Source organism: Protopterus annectens, chromosome 6.part1, assembly GCF_019279795.1.
Source record: "Protopterus annectens isolate FY-2018-M chromosome 6.part1, PAN1.0, whole genome shotgun sequence".
Taxonomy (NCBI): domain Eukaryota; kingdom Metazoa; phylum Chordata; order Ceratodontiformes; family Protopteridae; genus Protopterus; species Protopterus annectens.
This window is the reverse complement of record NC_056738.1, coordinates 407,677,932-407,698,411: the sequence shown is the minus strand read 5'-3', so window position 1 is coordinate 407,698,411 and position 20,480 is coordinate 407,677,932. Positions and strand designations below refer to the sequence as shown.

At 44.2% G+C, this 20,480-nt stretch overlaps 1 protein-coding gene across 1 annotated transcript in view; it reads right to left on the bottom strand.

The window, feature by feature from the left end:
- Positions 1 to 20,480, bottom strand: part of SF3B2 (splicing factor 3b subunit 2) — a gene marked incomplete in the record, with an annotated part of 1,007,319 nt that overhangs the window by 53,902 nt on the left and 932,937 nt on the right.

Genomic DNA, 20,480 nt, shown 5'->3' with positions numbered 1-20,480 from the left:
CTTATTAGGAAAGTTTGTTCCATAACTTGTCTGCAGCAGCAGTTCACCTGGTGGCCATGAAAGGTTATTTCCTATGTAGTCTCGAAATCTGTTGCTGAAATAGAAGCATCATTTCGCAGGAGGACAAAGTACAACATGCTTGAGTTTATCCATGTCCAAATCACCACAGGCAAAGTACAATATTTCCCCTCTGACTCAGAAAACCCATAACACATAGTTAAACTTAATGGAGTCACTCACCATTCAACCCAATAACATTCACTGGTGACTAAGTACCCCCACTATAAACTGGGAATCATACACCACTCCAAATGTGCAGGCCCAGAGATTCTTGGACTTCGTCAAGAGAGACACTTTGGAGCAAACAGTTCATACATCTACTATGCGCAAGAACACGGTGGTTATGGATTCTCACCGACATGAGGGAACACTACCCCTCACCTCGTAATGTCCTCTCTGATGAAGTCAAATCATAAGGCTGTCTTCTAAAATAACAAAACCCGGGACCCTTGCCAATCTTGGAACATTTTGGAGATATTCTAAGGCAAACTTCCTACTATTAAGTGATAACCTGGCAAAATCCCCCCCCCCCCCCCCACACACACACACACACAATAAAAGCCCTGAGAACACTGTTGACAATGCGGAACTGAGACCTTGTACTAGCATCTCAACAGATGCACAGAGACAGCTGTGCTCATCAGGAATAAGCAGAAACACACCAACAAAAAAAAAAAATCACTCTGTGGGAATCCCAACATAAAAAGATTACACAACAAAAGGAAGAAAGTCAAGGCAAAAATAAGGAAGTGCAATGTTTATGAAAAAGTTTCTCTCATCAATCTAAACAGGCAATTCAGAAGACAAGAGTCCACCAAAGCCAAACATGAGGTAAATATATCCTCCCATACTAAGGACAATCCTACGGCTTTCTTTAGCTATGCCTGCAATCTCAAAAACAGTACACAACAATGTGCAAAACTAATTTTGAATGGAACCACCAAATATGAGCTGAGAGAAATAGCAAGTCTACTGGCCAACAAATTAAACTCCAGTTTTACCTTGTTTCCCAGCCCCCCCCCCCTCAAAAAAAAACATACCTCTCAACCTCAGAGCAAGAAATCTGGACAAAGCCATGAATTAAAGTGGGACAAAAGCCCAAAAATAGGGAACATTTTTTAATATCGCTCTTACAAACTTAGAAAGGTGATAGAATAGCATGTTTTGCATTAGCATGAATTTTCTGAAGGGTATGAAGTCTGAAACTCAAATGTCTCATTTTCTAAATCCAGTCTTTAATGATTTGCCACTAACTTGCCAGAAAACAATTTTATGAAAAATGGACGAAAATATAAGGCAAAACTCTGGGCATTCTGTGAAAATCTGTAGAGTTGAGTGGTATGCCCTCCAAACTACCATTAAACAGCAGGTCCTCAACATGCTCTCCAAAGCCAAGAATACCACCACATCAATGGGCTCAATAATATCCCAGGATGCCTCCTAAATAGAATGAAGCACTACCTATCAGAACCACTAGAAACACTATTTAATCACAGCCCTCTAGACATGCTTTGTGCCACACAAATGGAGAGCTGCAATGGCAACCATCTGCATATAAATAAAACCCTCCAATCACTGACTGAATGACAGACTCCTTGGCTATGCTCTTGTCCCACAAAGAGAAAAGAATGGGTGATGGGGATCGTGGCAGTGACTTCACAGTAAACAGGTATAAAAGTAAAAATGATAAGCAAACAATGTGCGGTCCAGAATCTTGCCTAACCAGGCTCATCACATCTAGTCTAGATCACAGTCCTGTCACGTTTAAGACAGTCATGTCCTCCAAAATCGGGCATCTTTGGTGACTTGATTCTTTAAATACCTTCAATGGACCTCACCAGTAATGGTAAAAGTTACATCCTATCTCTAAAATTTCATTTCCTCATAAGGTTCCCAAGAAGCTGGTAGATGCACAACTTGATTTCTGATTAAAGGAACCTAACTTCAAGAACCTATTTCTTTCCTGACTTTGAAGATGACACATAGATTTTTAATGATGTACTCATGGCATGAGATCAACAGTATTACTCAGTTTTCATCCTCCTTGATCTCAAGTTCCTATCCAGAGTATGAAACCCGGGCAGTGATGGCCCCAACACTTCAACAAATAAAGTGCACTTTAAAAGTAACAAGCTACACTACTTGATGTGCCCCCCTCCACCACCTTTGCTAATTACACATACATAAACATGGAGCAAAAGAAAAATCAGACAATTTCAGCAATCCTGCAGGAACACTAGAAAATGGGAAACATTTACAAAAAGTTAGGAAATTTTACCAAAAATTATGGAAAAACATCAGATTTCAGTACCAATATCCACAACCACTGCCTCCGGACAGATCACAATAGGCATAGGTTGTGTCTCTAAAGCTAAATGTGTTTGGTAACCAGACTTTAGTATGACAAGCTCTTTGCAGGGCTGTTCATTAGAGTGAAAATTGAGAGCCTTCTGTATATGTTTTGAGAAGCAGGATATTCAACATTCTTTGACTCTCAGTCATAAGGCACTGTTGCAGTAAAATGCTAATGTGTTATAGTGATTTATGCTATATGTAAAGATTTTACTACATAGTTTAGGATTTCCTCAGGTAGTCTAATGTTGTTTAAGCTACACAGCTGCTTCTGACTGCCTCTGAAATCAAGCTCTCTCTCTATCCCTCCCAGGTCTTCCCCTGCACAGCGTGAGGCAGAAAAGAACTTCGCCCTTTTCGAGCGACTACTCTACTATTGCCCACAACCTGTAAAAACAAAACAGGTCATTATCTGGTCATTTTAGTATAGACTTTAAAGTAAAGTATTATTTAAGGGTCCTCAGCACTAGCACGAATCTCCCTAGGCTTACCCAAACAAAAAATCCAAGCTTGTTTGCATATACTCCACTTAAACTACAGAACACACTCTAAAACTAAGGCAAACAGCTATAAAATTTTAAAACAAGCTCCCAAAGCATAGGAATTGAACCTGATGTTTGTTTAGACGAGATTACTCACCTGCAAGTTAATTATTCAGGAGTTACATCTTGAAACCTGGGCTCTAGTGTCTTAGAGTAAACCCCGCTCTGCGAGCACTGTCCGCTCGTGCTCGCTCCGCCCTGCCCCTATTCCCACCCCCAGTACTCGTGCTTTTATAACCTCAAACCACTCCCCTACTGTCCACTAACTTCCTGTACCTCACTACCCTCTAAGATCAAACAGAATATGACACCACCCAGGAAGCTTATCATACTAACTCTTTTCCTCCTACTTGTCCCTTACCTAGCTACCCTATATGAAACCTGGTCTTACATAGGCTTCCACCACCCAGGCTACCAAACCAACCCCTCCCCCATAATTAACAACAGAGGCCATGACTCAACTTCCCTACTCACCCTCCTTGTTAGAACTCGAACGCTATGTAATTATCAAACCTACCAATATTAGGCCAAATGATAAACATTACTACAAACTTCTACTCAAAGCCCTCAAATTCATTACCACTCTGAATCACAGACTAGCCACAGATGGTGATATCCACCCCAACCCCCTTCCCCTCCACTCAATTCTAATTCTACCCTATCCTCCCCTCCACTTCTCAATCTAAACTCTAGACCCTTTAACTCTCTTCTGACCTGTCATCTAAACATCAGAAGTGTAAACAATAAGATTCACAACCTACATGCCCTTTTAGCTACTTGTTCCCCAGACCTACTATGTCTCACAGAAACCTGGCTTAAACCAAGTACGAAAGACACACAGATAATCCCACTAGGGTATGATATACTAAGAGCAGACCGAATAACTCGTAAAGGTGGCGGTGTAGCCATACTCTACAAAAATACATTACAAATCTCCCTTGCCTCTCCACAACCCCTCCTAACAAACAATGCGAAATTCTACTTGTAAAACTTCAACCAAACAAACATAAAAGCATAAATATAGCATGTATTTACATCCCCAGGCAACAATAATAACAAAACCTTAGAGGACTTTCTCCACTGGTTAACTCAAACTCACCCCAGGAATCCATAGTGTTAGGTGACTTCAACATCGATTGGAATTCTTTCTCATCTAGCTCCCCATCTAGCAGCATAAATCTACATGGCTTTTCTCAGCTCATATCCACTCCTACCAGACTAGGTAAACCCCAAAACAAAGACAGCATCCTGGACTGGATCCTTACTAATAAAGATCCTGACCAGTACTCAGCAGGTACTCACCCAGAGGACATGAGTGATCACTTACTCACCTATGTTATCAAATTCAAGAAAATCACCCCCTTCTTACAACCATAAAAAAAATCAGGAACAATAATAAATTCAACGCCCATTTTTCAAACTGAACTTAAAGCCCACAACTGGACAATACTCAAGTCTCTTCCTCTTGAAGAGGCAGTTATCTACTTCAACACCACCTTCCTCAAGATTCTAGATTCCCATGCTCCAATACGGTCCATTAGAACTAAAACCAAAACCGCACCATGGCTCTCTAAGGAAACAAAATCCAAAATCCTATCTAGAAACAAGATATGGGTCACATGTACCTCTAAAGACCCACACTCCCACCAAACCTTCCGCAACTTAGAAATTAAACTAAAAGAATGATCTTAAATGATAAAAAAAACTTCTTCCTCCACCTCCAACACAAACACCTTAATAATCCACAAAAATTCTGGGCAGGCTTAAACAAGCTCCTGCACCCAGGCCAGGCAACCACCCCCACTCCAACAACTTGCAAACAACAGTGCCCTGTAAACATTGCTAACGCATTCAATAGTTTCTTCACAGAAAAGTACAGTTTTGTACCTACCATAAATGTAGATGTTCGAAGATCCACATTGCTGCAGTCCTTACACTTGGGTAGTCCGCTGTCCTCGGTCGGCCCGAATATCAAAGTATAAGGCTGACGTCGGTCAGGGCGCATTTGACTGACATCAGGACGTCAGGGTACAAATGCGCATGACCGACGTCATATCCTCAGTCTTTTCTTGCCCCAGATGTCAGAAGACCCTAAAAATAAAGGTCAAAACCAAAAGACAGCAAACCACCAACCAACCACCCTTGCACTAACTATATGTACAATATATACAATATATACAATATGTACAACCCAACCCACACAACCACCTCTAACTACAGAGGGAAGGAGGGAGGTAAATTGGACTGCAGCAATGTGGATCTTGAACATCTACATTTATGGTAGGTACAAAACTGTACTATGTTCTTCATCTCACATTGCTGCAGTCCTTACACTTGGGTAGAATCCCAAAGCAGAGGTAAGGGAGGATGGCTAACTACAAGGAAGCAGGAGCTGCCAAAATGCCCTGCAAAACAGCAGTGGCAAAACCAGCCCTGGACTTAGAGTAAAGTGGCAGGTGATAATGCCTAGAGAAAGTATGCACAGAACTCCAAGTAGCTGCCTCCAAAATATCCTTGGTTGCCACCCCTCAAAAAGCTGTTGAAGTGGCAGTAGCCCTAGTGGAATGAGGCCTAATCCCAGCTGGAATCTCCTTGCCATGATGGGAATAACAGAAAGCAATGCAAAACCCAATCCACTTAGAAATAGTTTGTTTTGACACAGGTTTGCCCTGAGAACTCAAAGCAAAAGAAACAAACAACTGCTGAGACTGCCTGAACCCTTTAGTTCTGTCCAAATAATAACGCAACTGCCTGTGAACATCTAAAGTGTGCAAAATCTTTTCCCCTTTATTTTGGGGATTTGCATAAAAAGTAGGCAAATGAATAGTTTGGTTTAAAGCCACACTAGAAACCACCTTAGGCATAAAGGAAGGATTAGTACGTAATGATACCCTATCCTTATGGAAAATCAAGAAAGGCTCAACCGCCATAAGGGCCTGTAATTCAGAAACCCTTCTTGCAGAGGTAATGGCCAACAAAAAAGCAGTCTTCCATGATAAATATTTCAACTCAGCAGTAGCTGCAGGCTCAAAAGGTTGTAGAGTGAGTTTCTCCAACACAAAATTGAGATCCCAAGCAGGAGTAGGAGCTCTTCGTGGGGGTCTTATATTCTTTGCCCCTCTAAGAAATTGCTTGAACAAAGGATGAGAAAACAATGGTGGGTCACAATCATAGTGAGCTGAAATTGCTGCAGCATGAACTTTAATAGAAGAGAAAGACAAACCTTTGTCTAGTAACTCAGTAAGATATTGAAGAGCCACACACAAATTAGGCTCAGAAACATCAAAATCTTTTGCTGCACTCCAAAATAAAAATCTCTTCCATTTGTCTGCGTACACTTTCCTTGTACTAGGCCTTCTAGCTTCCAAAATAACATTCAAAACTTGCTGAGGAAGTGGAGGCCCACTATGGTTCAAAACAGAATATGCCAGGCTGTTAGGTGCAGAGAGTGAAGCTTGACATTTAGCAAATGGCTGTCCTCCTGCGACAACAGGTGTGGAATCGAAGGCAAAGGCCATGGAGGCTTCCGTACCAGACTTCTCAGTAATGGGTACCAGTGCTGTCGAGGCCAATCCGGAGCTATTAAAATCATCCTTGGCTTGTCCTGTCTGACCTTTAGAAGTACCTTCGGGAGGAGAGGCAGAGGTGGAAAGGCATACACATGGAGATTGTTCCAATTGAAAGAAAGAGCATCCACTCTCCAAGCTGTGGGATGAAACCTTTTTGTGCAAAACTTTGGCAGCTGATGGTTTAGTGGAGAAGCGAACAGATCTATGTCTGGAGTTCCCCATGACACTGTCAATTTCTGAAATACATGAGGATCCAATTTCCACTCGTGGGGATCCATAATTCGTCTGCTCAACACATCTGCTAAGGAGTTCTGTGCTCCTGGCAGAAACCTTGCCTGAAGATTGAGCTGTAAACAGAGAGCAGTCTCCCACAAAATCATTGCTTGCCTGCATAGAGGATAAGAATGCGTTCCCCTTGCTTGTTGATGTACCACATGACAGTTGTGTTGTCTGTTAGAATCAACACCTGTCCTGGAAGAAGTAATTCCTTGAAAGCTATTAATGCAAACTGGACTGCTAACATCTCCTTCATGTTGATATGTAGATGTTGTAGTCTGACAGGCCACCTGTTTTGTATCCACTTACCATTTAGATGAGCTGCCCAAGCTTTGTCTGAGGCATCTGTCGTTAAAATCTGACTCGCCTCTGGCCGGGTCACAGAGAGTCCCTTGTTTAGGTGACATTCCTGAGCCCACCACAAAAATTCCTTTTGAATGCAAGGTATTATTTGAATGACAGTGTCGAGATCCTGGCAGTGCTGTGTCCATACATTTTTGAGATACCATTGTAGCTTCCTCATATGCAGTTTGGCATTGGGAAGCACCAGAATACAAGATGCCATGAACCCTAAGGCTTGAAGGACTGTCCTTGCAGTCAGCCCGGACTGATGAGAGAGTTGATGGAAGTAAAGGGATAGACTCTTTTGTTTGTCCGGGGTTAAAAAGGCCATCTGGGATGCTGTATTCAGTCTCACACCCAGAAAGCACATGTCTTGAGAGGGTACTAGACTGGACTTTATTTCGTTCACAGAATACCCTAGGCATCTTAGCACTGCTATCACATATTCCAAATGATGAAGAAGCTCTTCCCTTCCTTGAGCCAGAATTAGGCAGTCGTCCAAATAAGGATAGATCTGTATTCCTTTTAGTCTGAAGAAAGCTATCACTGGAGCCAGAACTTTCGTGAACACTCTGGGCAGTAGATAAGCCAAAGGGCAATGCAGAGAACTGATAGTGAGAAGTCCCAGCTCGAAGCAGATACTTTCTGCAACTTAGTCTGATAGGAACATGAAGGTAAGCCTCCTTGAGATCCAAAGTTACCATCCAATGATCTTTGCCCAGCAGAGGTAAAAGCTGCTGCAACGTCAACATTTTGAACTTGGGAATGTCCAGATAAGTGTTGAGGATAGATAAATCCAAAATTGGTCTCCACGTGTTCCCCTTCTTTGGTACTAGGAACAGGCGAGAATAAAATCCTAGGCCCACTTCTGGCAGAGGGACCGGCTGTATGGCCCTAGTTGGAGCAACAGAGAAACCTGTTTGTGAGCCTCTATTCTTTGTTGAGGAGGAACGTCTGGCATGCCTTTGAAAGGAGGCAAGGTATGGAAATAAAACCTGTAGCCGTGGTGTATGATATCCAATACCCATCTGTCCTGGGTAATTAAACTCCAATTTTCTTTGAAAAGTGCCAACCTTCCTCCCAAAGGTGCTGCCAGACGAGCAGGCTCTGGCAGCTGAAAAGGTAGGTCATTGGGTCTGCTTACGAAAGGACTGACCCCTGCCCTCACCCGAAGCCTGTGCAGGAGAACTCCCTGTTCTAGGCCTGAAAGAGCCCTGAGCACTGCCCTTACCACGTCTAGATCTACCCCTAGACTGGGAATCATAAGAAGGATACGTCCACCCTTTAGTAGGCCAATTTTTACTAAACTTTGGAGGCTGGACCTGCAAAAAATCTTTAACAGTCTGCATAGACTTAGCCTTGTCTTCCATTTTCTTTAAAACTGTCTCAACAGGAGGACCAAACAACACGTCAGATTGTAAAGGAGCATCTAAAATCCTTGTTTTAACATGTTCAGACAAATTCTGATCCCTCAGCCAGGCGTGCCTGCGAAGAACTGACCCAGTGGCAGCCACCCTAGACGAGGCCTGTACAGCATCAAAACCACATTGCAAAGAATGCTTACCCACCTGTTCAGAAACATGCACTAAATCTTGCAACTCTTTACAATCAATACCTACTGCCAGAGCATCAACCTTAGACTTCAATCGTGAAAGGAGATAGTTTTGGTATTTCAACATGTGAAACTGGCAATTCAGAGCCCTCATAGCAAGAGTGGAAGTAGTATAGACTTTCTTTCCCCATCTATCCAAGGCCCTAGCCTCCTTGTCTGCAGGAACCGGATTTTTAACAACAGAAGCCTTAACACCTTTAGGCCCCTGGCTAACAGTTTCTGGGTCTGCCCTAGGACTCTTAAAAAGATACTTATGAGCTTCAGGCACCCTATAATACCTATCCGGCTTAACAGGAGCAGGAGGCAAAGAATCAGGATTAAGAGAAGCCTCTGTAAAAACATCCTCCACTACATCCAAAACAGGAGGTATAGCCAAAGGCCTATGCTGGGGTAAAAACAGAAATTCCCTAAGCCTTTTCCTGGAATCAGAGAAGTCCTGACCTTCCCACTTAAAATGCTCCCTCATGGAATGAAGAGTTTCTGAAAAGAAAAATCCTCAGGAGGAGTAGCAGAAGGAGTAGAATCATCCACATCAGAATCAGAATAAGGAGAGTACTCCTGCAAGTCTTCAGCCAAGACTCAAACATCTGAAGCCTGCTCAACCCCCCCAGCTCAGGCTCCACCCTAGGTCTCTTATCAGGAGGGGGCATAGAACCCCTAATCAAAGTAATCAAATCTTCTGCCATTTTAAGCATATGCTTCTTGGGCACAGTACCTGAAGAGCTAGGGGTAACACCAACTGAAGCTAAACCTGGCCTGCCCCTGGGAGAAGCCTTAGAAACAGAAGGAGAGGGCCTAGCCACCTTAGGAAGGGAGGGGAGTATAGTAACCTGAGAAGCCCCCGCAGCCTGACTTGTCTCCTGAGAGGCCACATCTTGCAATAATAAGGTCTCACCCTGGGAACACAAAGAAACCTCCGGTGGAGCCACCGGCTCCACCGACACCTCTAAAGAACCGGTGTCCGTTACAGACGGGTCCTCTAGCCTAGGCTTAACTGCCTTGTCCTTGCGCTTCTTCGAAGAAGCGGGCGTCGGAGCATCCGACGGCATTTTATAGTTGCACCGCTTCCCAAAGACTAACCTTGCACAATCCAACCTTCTCTTTATAGTGCGTTTATTAAATCTAGCACAAGAGCGACAGCCAACAACGTCGTGCTCAGGCCCTAAGCAAGGAATACACAAAGTATGATAATCTCTATGCGGTATCTGTTTCCCACAAGAAATGCAATTATTAACTTTTTCTGACATCCGGTAAATGACTGAGGCAAGAAAAAACTAAAATATTCCCCAACGGGGTACTTAGCCAACTATGAACTCGGTCTGAAACTTCTAAATCGAAAAATCTCAGAACGCCAACCGGCACTTGCAATGCTGCTTCTGCATCGGACCATGCGGCAAAAAAGACTGAGGATATGACGTCGGTCATGCGCATTTGTAACCTGGCGTCCTGATGTCAGTCAAATGCGCCTGACCGATGTCAGCCTTATACTTTGATATTCGGGCCGACCGAGGACAGCGGACTACCCAAGTGTAAGGACTGCAGCAATGTGAGATGAAGAACATCTATACAATCCCTGGCCACACAATTCAAACAAACAACCAGCAGAATACTACAACTACATCAGATCATCTATTTACCTTCGATCCAGTACCCATATCCTCTATAACATCTCTTCTTAAAAACTAAAACCCACTAAGCTAGCAGCTGACCTTCTCCCAGCTGAGTTTCTGCAAAAAGCAGCTGAGGCCATTTCCTATCCCGTCTCCATAATCATAAACCGTACCTTGTCAGAAGCCTTCATCCCCTCCATATGGAAAATGTCCCATATTATTCCTCTCCATAAAGGTGGTAGCTCACTAGAGCTAACCAACTACAGACCTATAGCTATACTCTCACCCCTGGCCAAAATTATGGAAAAGTGTGTCCACAAACAACTGATGGAACACCTCACCAAAAATAAAATTCTAGCCAACTCCCAACATGGCTTCAGGCCAAATCACAGTACCACATCAGCCCTACTATCCTTTTCTAATACCATCAATAACTTAAGAAACAATAATAAACTATCTGCTCTTTTCTTAGACCTCTCCAAGGCCTTTGATATGGTGAACCACATTCAACTCCTCCATACATTAAAAAAAACTATCACTCAGCAATTCCACGCTGAAATGGTTCCAATCCTACCTGTTCAATAGGCAACAGGCTGTTCTATGGCAGGACAAATTATCCACATGCCTACCTGTTGCACTTGGAGTTCCCCAAGGATCTATTCTTGGCCCTCTTCTCTTCACCATCTTTGTTAATGACCTGCCCACAATCACCCCCCATGCCACATGCATTCAATATGCAGATGATTCGACTATCATCAGCACTGCCTCCAACCTGGCAGACCTCACTGCTTCAACCCAAGACATCTTCAACCTAATAGAAAAATGGTTCTCAAGTCAACTAGTTCTCAACCCCAACAAAACAAAACTACTTACTTTCTCACCCACTAACAAGACTCTTCCCCCCACCTTCTCTATTACATCCTCCAATGGAATCACTACATCACCAGAAGCTCACACAAAGCTATTAGGAGTTACCATTGATAACTCCCTTAAATTTGACACCCATTTCAATCTAACCATCAAAACCGTCAATAAAAAGCTTGGCTCTCTCTATAAAGTAAAACACTTTCTCACTCCTCACGCTAAAATTACAATTGCCAGCACACACCTACTATCAACTCTTTTCTATGCCTCCCCCCTTTTTACAAACCTAAACAAGACAACCCTTAAACTTGCTTCTTGTTACAATCACATAGCTAGATTTGCCACAAATTCCACCTTTAGAACGCACCACTGCACTAACTTGAAGCAACTAGGGTGGTTAGAGTTTTCCAGCCAACTCCATTTCAACCAACTCAAAACGGCTCACCAGATACTGTATCACCCAGAGAAAATACCAGCTCTGAAAAACATCATTCACCCCTACATTAACCTGCAATCTTTATGCTCCTCCAATAACTTCTTAGCTCAAACTACCAAAGCCAATAATTCTGCTGGGGATTCTCTATTCTCAAACTTTGTAGGTAAAATGTGGAACTCCCTACCGACCATGCTCACCTCAGAACCTTCACTCCTACAATTCAAAAAAAAGCTTAAACCCCATCTCAATACTCTCTGGCAATGTCCCTGTTCCAAACCTGATTAACCACTATCATTTACCCTTCTTTTACCTCACTATCCTTAACCGCTTTTTAACAAGGCACCTCGCCTTTGTAACTGACCTATGTTTTTTTTATATGCTGCTGTTATTTTTTTCCCAAGATGTGATGCATCTTCATATTGTATTTAGAACTCAACTATCTTCCTTTTTTGCATTAACAATGTTCATATGTCTGTTATGTACCTGGAGCTTTTCTCCCCGGGCCTCCGCTGAAAATGGACATGTATCCAGTCGGACTCTCCCGGTTAACAAATGTAAAATAAATAAATAAATATACAGTTTGCAAATGCTTTTACGATGAATTTTTCTTAAATGCAGAAAGTACAGTTACCATAACAGTAGATGTTCAAATGACCACTGCTGCAATAGTCTACGCTATTTAGGTTATATCCTGCATACACAACAGCCTGCCAGCTTCCAAAAAGTACCTTTCATGTTGCCCAGTCTGCTTGAACTGAGCTGACTGACAGGTCTGGGCATCAAGCCCTTCAGAGCTTTCATGCCAACAGAGAAGGGGAGGATGAGTCTTGAGAAGAGATTGCTTGGAACAACAAAAATAAATGCCCACAACTTGGCATAAAAATCGAGGAGAATGGAGGGAGGATGAAGGGAGGGAGGGCTGCTGCCGCACTGATCAAACATCTATAGTTATGGTAAGTTACTTACACAATTGCACTATGTTTTACACATTAAAGACTGCTGCAATAGCCTAAGCTATACCGGTAGATTACTATAGTTTAGAACAACTGGGTGGTGAAAGAAGGGTCCTGGAGCCCCAGGAGAATGGCTCCAGCAAAGCCTGACCAAGATCTGGAGAATGAATCTAGCTTGTGGTGTTTTGTAAATGTATTTACAGAGAACCAACTTGCTGCTTTTGGAATACTTGGGAGTCCAACCCTTTCCAAAAAGCCATAGATGAAGCCAAGGCACTAGTATAATAATGTGCATTGACCCTGCCTGGAATAGTTTTTCCATGTGGGAATAACAAAAGGCAACAGCTCAAGACAACCATTTGGAAACGGACTGCTTTGACACAGGTTGTCCCCTTTTAACTTCACAAAAAATGAACTGATTGGAAAGTCTGAACGATTTTGTTCCGTCAAGATAGTACCAGAGCAGTCATTTAGGGAATCAAGAATAAACACAGGGATATGGATAATAACACTCTGATATCACCTATAGGTAAACAAAATGTGTTTGTTTACAAGGAAACCCAGTCTCCTTGAAAAATGAGAAGGCAATCCATCATAGGAGCTTGGAACTCAGATACTCTTCTTGCAAAGGTTAGAGAAATCTTAAGTACAGTTGTGTACACTTACCATAAATGTAGATGTTCGAGTGTATTCACTGTTGCCAAGTCATCATATTTGGGTTATGTTGCCAGGTGCAGCCCTCAATCGGCCCGAATACAAGAGGCTTAGTATTTCTGCGCCGGTTGCTGTCGCTCCAGGACTGACGTCAGGTCATCAGTGGTATAAAAACAGGCAGCTGATGCTATTACATCAGTTTTTTCTTGCCCTGTCAGGAGCCCCCAATAAGGAGCTAGGTTATGGTGGAGGAACACCACCATCAGAAAGTAAATACCAAAATTTCCTTGTAAGGAGAAAGAGACACAAGAGGAATGGAGGGAAGGAAACCAGGACTGCAACAGTGAATACACTCTAACATCTACATTTATGGTAAGTGTACACAACTGTACTACGTTCTTCATGTTTCACTGTTGCAGTAATCACATTTGGGTTGATTCTCAAGAAGACTGGGGGCTGGCTAGGATGCCCTGCAAGACTGCGATGGCAAAGCCTGCCCTGGATTTGAAGAAGATAAGCAGGTGGTAATGCTTGGTGAAGGTATGAACAGATGCCCATGTTGCAGCCTCCAGGATGTCCCTGGTGGGGACCCCTCTGAGAAAAGCTGGAAAAGTGGAGGTTGCTCTGATGGACTGTGTCCTGACCCCCTTCAGGGGTGGTTTCCCATGCTGTTTGTAGCAGAAATGGATGTAGTGTGCTTATCCATTTGGAGATTGTTTGTTTGTATATGGCCTTGCCCTCTGCTCCTGCAGCAAAGCTGACTAGCAATTGATCAGTTTTTCTAAAAGATTTAGTCCTCTCCAGATAGAATCTGAGCTGTCTGTGCACATCTAGAGAGCGGAGAATCCTTTCCCCCTTGTTTTGTGTTAGGGAAAAAGGTGGGCAAATGAATGGATTGGTTGAGAGCCACACTGGACACCACTTTAGGCATGAAGGATGGGTTAGTCCTGAGGGAGACCCTGTCAGCATGGAAAATGATGAAGGGCTCCACAGCCATAAGTGCTTGTAGCTCTGATACTCTTCTAGCTGAAGTGATGGCCAGAAGCAAGGCTGTTTTCCGAGAGAGAAATTTTAACTCTGCTAAAGCTGCAGGTTCATAGAGGGGCAGGGTGAGCTTTTCCAACATAAAGATAATGTCCCAGTCCGGGGTAGAAGCTCTTCTGGGTGGCTTTAAGTTGTTAGCCCCTCTTAGGAACTATTTGATGAGAGGGTGTGAGAATAGCAGTGGCTCTGTGCTGAAATGAGCAGAGATGGCTGAGGCATGAATTTTAATAGAAGAGAAGGAAAGAACCCTGTGTAGTAGGTCTGCCAGGTAATCCAGGATAAGAGGTAGGGAGGGCTGTGCCATTCCAGCTCCCTTAGCCCAGATCCAGGTGCAAAATCTTTTTCACTTGTCAGTATAGGAATTTCTAGTGCTGGGGCATCTAGAACTTGTTTGCTTAGGCTGGCAAGCTTGCGGGGAGGTCAGGGAATAAGCCAGGTTGAGATTCTGCAATTGGGGATGCATGATTTCTCCACTCCTCTGGGTCAGGGGTGTTAGGATCTGAGGTAGGTGCCATGGTGGCAGGGGTGACAGGCTGCGCAGCAGTGGGTACCAGTGCTGGTGTGGCCAGTCTGGGGCAATAAGGACTGCCCTCGGTTTTTTCTCCCTTATTTTGAGCAGTACCCTTGAAATGAGTGGTGGAGGGGGAAATGCATAAACCGAGAGGTTTACCCACTGGAAGGATACAGCATACACTTTCCAGGCCTTGCTGTGAGGTTCCCTGGTGCAGAATTTGCTGAGCTGATGATTGGACTGGGAGGCAAAGAGGTCTACTTTCACAGTGCCCCATTTCTGGGTTACAAAGGTGAAGGTTCTGAGGTCTAGCTGCCACACGTGTGGGTCTAGCAGGTTTCTGCTCAAGTTGTCTGCCAGTGCATTTAGACAGCCTGGCAGGAATTGTGCTAACAGGTGTAGTTGCATGGCTGAAGCAGTGTGCCAAAGGGTCATGGCGAGCCTGCAGAGAGGATAAGAGAGAGTCCCTCCCTGCTTGTTGAAATACCACATCACTGTGGTGTTGTCTGTTTTGATCAGTAGAGGCCCCGGGGAGAGTAGGGGTCTGAAAGCTGTCAGTGCATGTTGGGCAGCTAACATCTCTTTTAGGATGATGTGCAGATGCATTTGATTTGGACTCCACTGGCCCTGAATGCACCTGCCACCCAGGTGAGCATCCCAGGCATAGTCTGACATCTGTGGTGAGGGTCTGAGCAGCATGGGGTTGTGAGAAGGGAAGTCCCTTGTTGTGACTGCATGCTGCTGCCCACCAAAGAAAATCTTTCCTTAGCCAAGGTATCATTGGTATAAGATTTTCCAGGTCTTGAGAGTGCTGACACCAAAGGCTTTTTTAGATACCACTGTAGTTTCCTCATATGCAGTCTGGCATATGGAATTAAGTAGAATGCAAGAGGCCACGAACCCTAGAGCTTGCAGGATTTTCCTTGTGGATAACTGGGTTCTGGTGGCTAGTCGAGAGAAGTAGCCTGTCAGGTAGGCTTGTTTTTCTGGAGTAAGGAATGCCATCTTGGATGCTGTGTCCAGGCTGCTCCCAGGAATACAATTTTTTGAGTGGGGACTAGTTTTGATTTCTTTTTGTTGATCATATACCCCAGGGAGGTCAGTAGGTCCTTTACAAAGGTCAGGTGCTGAAGCAGCTTTTCCTGTCTGCCTGAATCAGGCAGTCTAAGTATAGGTACATTTGAATATTTCTTTGTCTGCAAAAAGCAATGGCAGGAGCCAAACATTTTGTGAAAACTCTGGGAGCAGTAGATAAGCCAAAGGGATGTGCAGAAAACTGAAAGTACACAGATCCTGCCCTGAAACGTAGGTATTTCCTGCATGATTCCTTGATTGGGATGTGTAGGTAGGCCTCTTTTAGGTCTATGGTGGCTAACCAAGGATCCTTGGAAAGTATTAGAAGAAGCTGCTGGAGGGTGAGCATTTTGAATTTTGGCATCACAAGAAAGGTGTTGAGAATGGATAGATTGAGGATGGGGCGCCATGTCCCCTCTTTTCTGAGTAACAGGAAGAGTCTGGAGTAGAAACCTTGTCCTATCTGTTCTGCAGGAACCTGCTCTATGGCCCTCATGAATAGCAGGGAAAGGACTTGCTTTTTGGCCTCTGCCCACTGGTGTGGAGTAAGATCTGGGAACTCTTTTGGGGGTGGCAGTGTGTGGAAATAAAATGTGTATCCCTGGAACACTATGTTGAGGACCCAGCGGTCATTGGTAATGGTGGCTCAGTTGCCTGCGTGGAAGGAGAGTTTTCCTCCTGGGGGCAGGTGGGCAGACGGAGGGGGTGGAAGTGTAAAGTCATTGTAAGTTCTTACCATAAGGGGTTGGGCTTTGCACTCCCTGTTTTTGAGCAGGAACTCCATTGCTTAGATCTCTGCATTCCCTGGGCCTGTTGTCTGGAGGGGGGGGGGGGGGGTCTGCTTCTTCTGGGTCTAGGCTGAGCTGGCCTGGAGGGGGCAGGAAAGGATCAGTGCTTGGAGAGACAATGCCTACTGAACCTCGGAAACTGGACCTGTACGAAATGTAACTGTATATATTTAGCTTTTACTTCCATCTTTAAAACCTCCTCTGCCTTGGTGCCAAATACATTGTCTTTGTTCAAGGGTGCGTCCAATAATTTGGATTTGACATGGTCTGGCAAGAATCTGTTCCTTAAGCCAAGCATGCCTTCTAATGACAGAACCGGTGACTGCTGCCCTGCAAGATGCTTCCAGGGTGTCAAAACCACATTGCAAGGTGCGCTTAGTTACTTGACTTGCAGGAACGCATTAACTCTTGTAACTCTGTTTTCTGCACAAGCAGGAAAAGATATTTTTTGTTTGAGGAGTTCCATGGTATGTTGCTGATATTTCAGCATGTGAAACTGACAATTTAATGCTCTATTAGCAAGAGTAGCAGAGGTGTATACTTTTTTTACCCCATTTGTCTAATGCCCGAGAATCCCTATCTGAGGGGGTGGGATTCCTAGCTGAGGTTGCTTTGATTCCTTCAGATTCCTTGAGAGATGACCTCGGGGTCAGTCAGCAGTAGGATTTTTGAAAAGAAATTTGAGTGTGTCAGGGACTCTATAATACCAGTCAGGTTTCCTGGGAGCAGGAGAGAGGGTGTCAGGAATCAGACTGGATTCCATAAAAGCATCATCCACAACATCCAGGACAGGAGGAATTGCCAGAGGTCTGTGCTGTGGTAGATCTAAGAATTACCAGTGTCTCTTTTTGGACTGAGGATAGTCCTGACATTCCCACTGGAAATGCTCCTTTAAAGTATGTAGGGTTTCCCCAAAAGGAAACGTCCTCGGCTGGACAGGTTGAAGGGATGGAGTCCTCTGCATAAGAATCCTCATAAGCAGAGAGGGGCTGCATATCTTCATATTCAGATGCATCAGAGTCATCGGACTCCTCTTCAGATAAAACTACTAGGGACAAGTCTCTTTCTTTTAGAAGGGGTAGCCTGGCTTCTCCTAATAAGCATTATAAGTTCTTCTGCCATTTTAAGCATTTGAGACTGAGGCAGGGAAGCAGGTGCCTGGGCCATCCATTTTTTGGGTGTGGTTCATACCCTGGGCCTTAGAAACTCAGTTTTCGAAAGAACTGAAGACACGAAAGAAGTTGTCGGTCTGTGTAGAGTATCGGTAGTGCAAAGTACTTCCTCGGAAGCCTGTGCCTACTCAGAGGCTCTGGACCCATTCAAGGTAGAGACATCCACAGGATCCTTAGTCGAAGAAGAGTCTTGCAGCATACCGGACTCCGACAGGGTCTCGGTACCGGCCTGCAAATCTACAGAAGCAGGCATCAGGGGCTGTGAAGGCACCTCAATGAGGACAGGAGAACTGACGACTAGCTTAACGGAAATGTCGGCAGTTTTGGACCTGTGTGGTCTGTCTTTATCCTTATGTTTTTTCGGAAGATCGGTAGTAGGATGGCTTACTGAAGCCATATCAGAATTAGAGGACTGAGAGTGAAAATATCTAGCTACAATAAGGGCCCGACGACATACAGTTCTGGTGCTGAACAAAGCACAAAAGCAATAGCGGGGGACGTCATGGTCTGGGCCTAAACAGGTGACACAGAAAGAATGGAAGTCTCGGTGTGGTATTTGCTTTCCACAGGCGAGAAAATTAACTTTTTCTGACATCGGTTAGAGCAAGAAAAAAGGATCTCAACGGGGTACTTAGCTTTAGAAGACTTCAACTTCATTTCAGAAAACGAAAACTCAGGTAGCGGCCGACCGGCACTTGTGCGAATGGCTTCTGCTTCAGGCTTCTCGTCAAGAAAGACTGATGTAATGGTGACGGATGCCTGTTTTTATACCACAGACCTTATGTCAGTCCTAGAGCGACAGCAACCGACGCAGAAATACTAAGCCTCTGGTATTCGGGCTGACTGAGGGCTACCCCTGTCAGGATAACCCAAATGTGATGACTACAACAGTGAAACATGAAGAACATCCTCAAGTCAGGCAGATGAGCTGGGTTCAAGCAGATCAAGTGTTGGCACCTTTAACACAAAATTAAGCTCCCAAGGAGGAGTCACCAGTTTTCTTAAAGGTCTCTTGCAATATACCCATCAAAAGGATTTTTACATGGTAATGTCTTGAGAGAGGGTGATCCATGGACAGACATGCTGAAATGGCCGACAAATGAATCTTGATGGAGGAGTAAGACAGGTCAAAGGAAAGTAAAGTACAGTTGTGTACACTTACCATAAATGTAGATGTTCGAGTGTATTCACTGTTGCAGTCACTACATTTGGGTAATCCTGCAGCAGGTTGCCCTCGGTCGGCCTGAATTCCAAAGTCCTGGGTCCTGCGTCGGTTGCTGTCGCCCCCTCCCTGACGTCAGGTCGTCAGGGGTATAAAACAAGCAGCCAACACCATTTTCTTCAGTTTTTCTTGCCCCAGATGTCAGGTGCCCCCTAAAAGGGTAGGCAGAATTTATAAATATATAAAAGTACATGCACCAATACAAACTTTACCTTCACCTACAAGCAAATACACCACATAGGTCGTATAAATCAGAGAAGGAAAGATAAGTTCCAGCAGAAAAAAGGGGGAATGGCGGGAGGGTAACCTGGACTGCAACAGTGAATACACTCTAACATCTACATTTATGGTAAGTGTACACAAATGTACTATGTTCTTCGTGTTTCACTGCTGCAGTCATTACATTTGGGTAGAGTCCCAAAGCTACGGTTGGGGAGGCTGGAGCTAAAAAGCATTAGGAGCAGCTATGAACTGCAGTGCAGTGGCAAAGCCTGCCCGGGATTTAGAGTAGAGTGGCAGATGATAGTGCTTTGTAAAGGTGTGCACTGAACTCAAAATAGCAGCCTCTAAAATGTCTTTGGTTGGTACTCCCCTGAGGAAGGCTGCTGAAGGGGCTGCAGCTCTGGTTGACTGTGGCCTAATACCCTTAGGCACTGGCTTGCCATGCTGTGAACAGCAGAAATGAATGCAGTGGCCTATCCACTTTGAAATAGTCTGCTTTGGGATAGACTTTTTCCTTGTGATCCTGCAGCATATGCCACTAGTAATTGCTCTGTCTTCCTGACACTTTTGGTTCTGTCCAAGTAGAATCTAAGCTGTCTGTGTACGTCCAAAGAATGCAAAATTCGCTCCCCCTTGTTCTGTGGGTTTGGATAAAAAGTTAGCAGATGAATAGTTTGGTTAAGAGCTACACTGGAGACCACCTTAGGCATAAATGTTGGGTTTGTCCTCAGAGAAACCCTGTCTGGATAAAAAATGATAAAAGGTTCTACAGCCATGAGTGCCTGCAGATCTGATACTCGTCTTGCAGAAGTTATTGCTAGGAGCAGAGCTGTTTTCCAAGATAAAAACTTTATATCAGCAGTAGCGGCTGGCTCAAAACGAGGCAGGGTGAGTTTTTCCAAGACATAGTTGAGGTCCCATGCAGGTATTGGAGATCTCATTGGAGGCCTTACATTTTTGGCTCCTCTGAGGTACTGTCTTAACAAAGGATGAGAGAAAATTGGTGGCTCTGTATTGTAATGAGCCAAAATGGCAGAGGCATGAATTTTAATTGATGAAAAAGATAGGCCTTTGTCCAGCATCTCAGTTAAGTATTGCAAAATCTGAGGAATATTTGGTACAGCTGTATCAGTTCCTTGTGCCTGGTTCCAAGCACAGAATCTCTTCCATTTTCCAG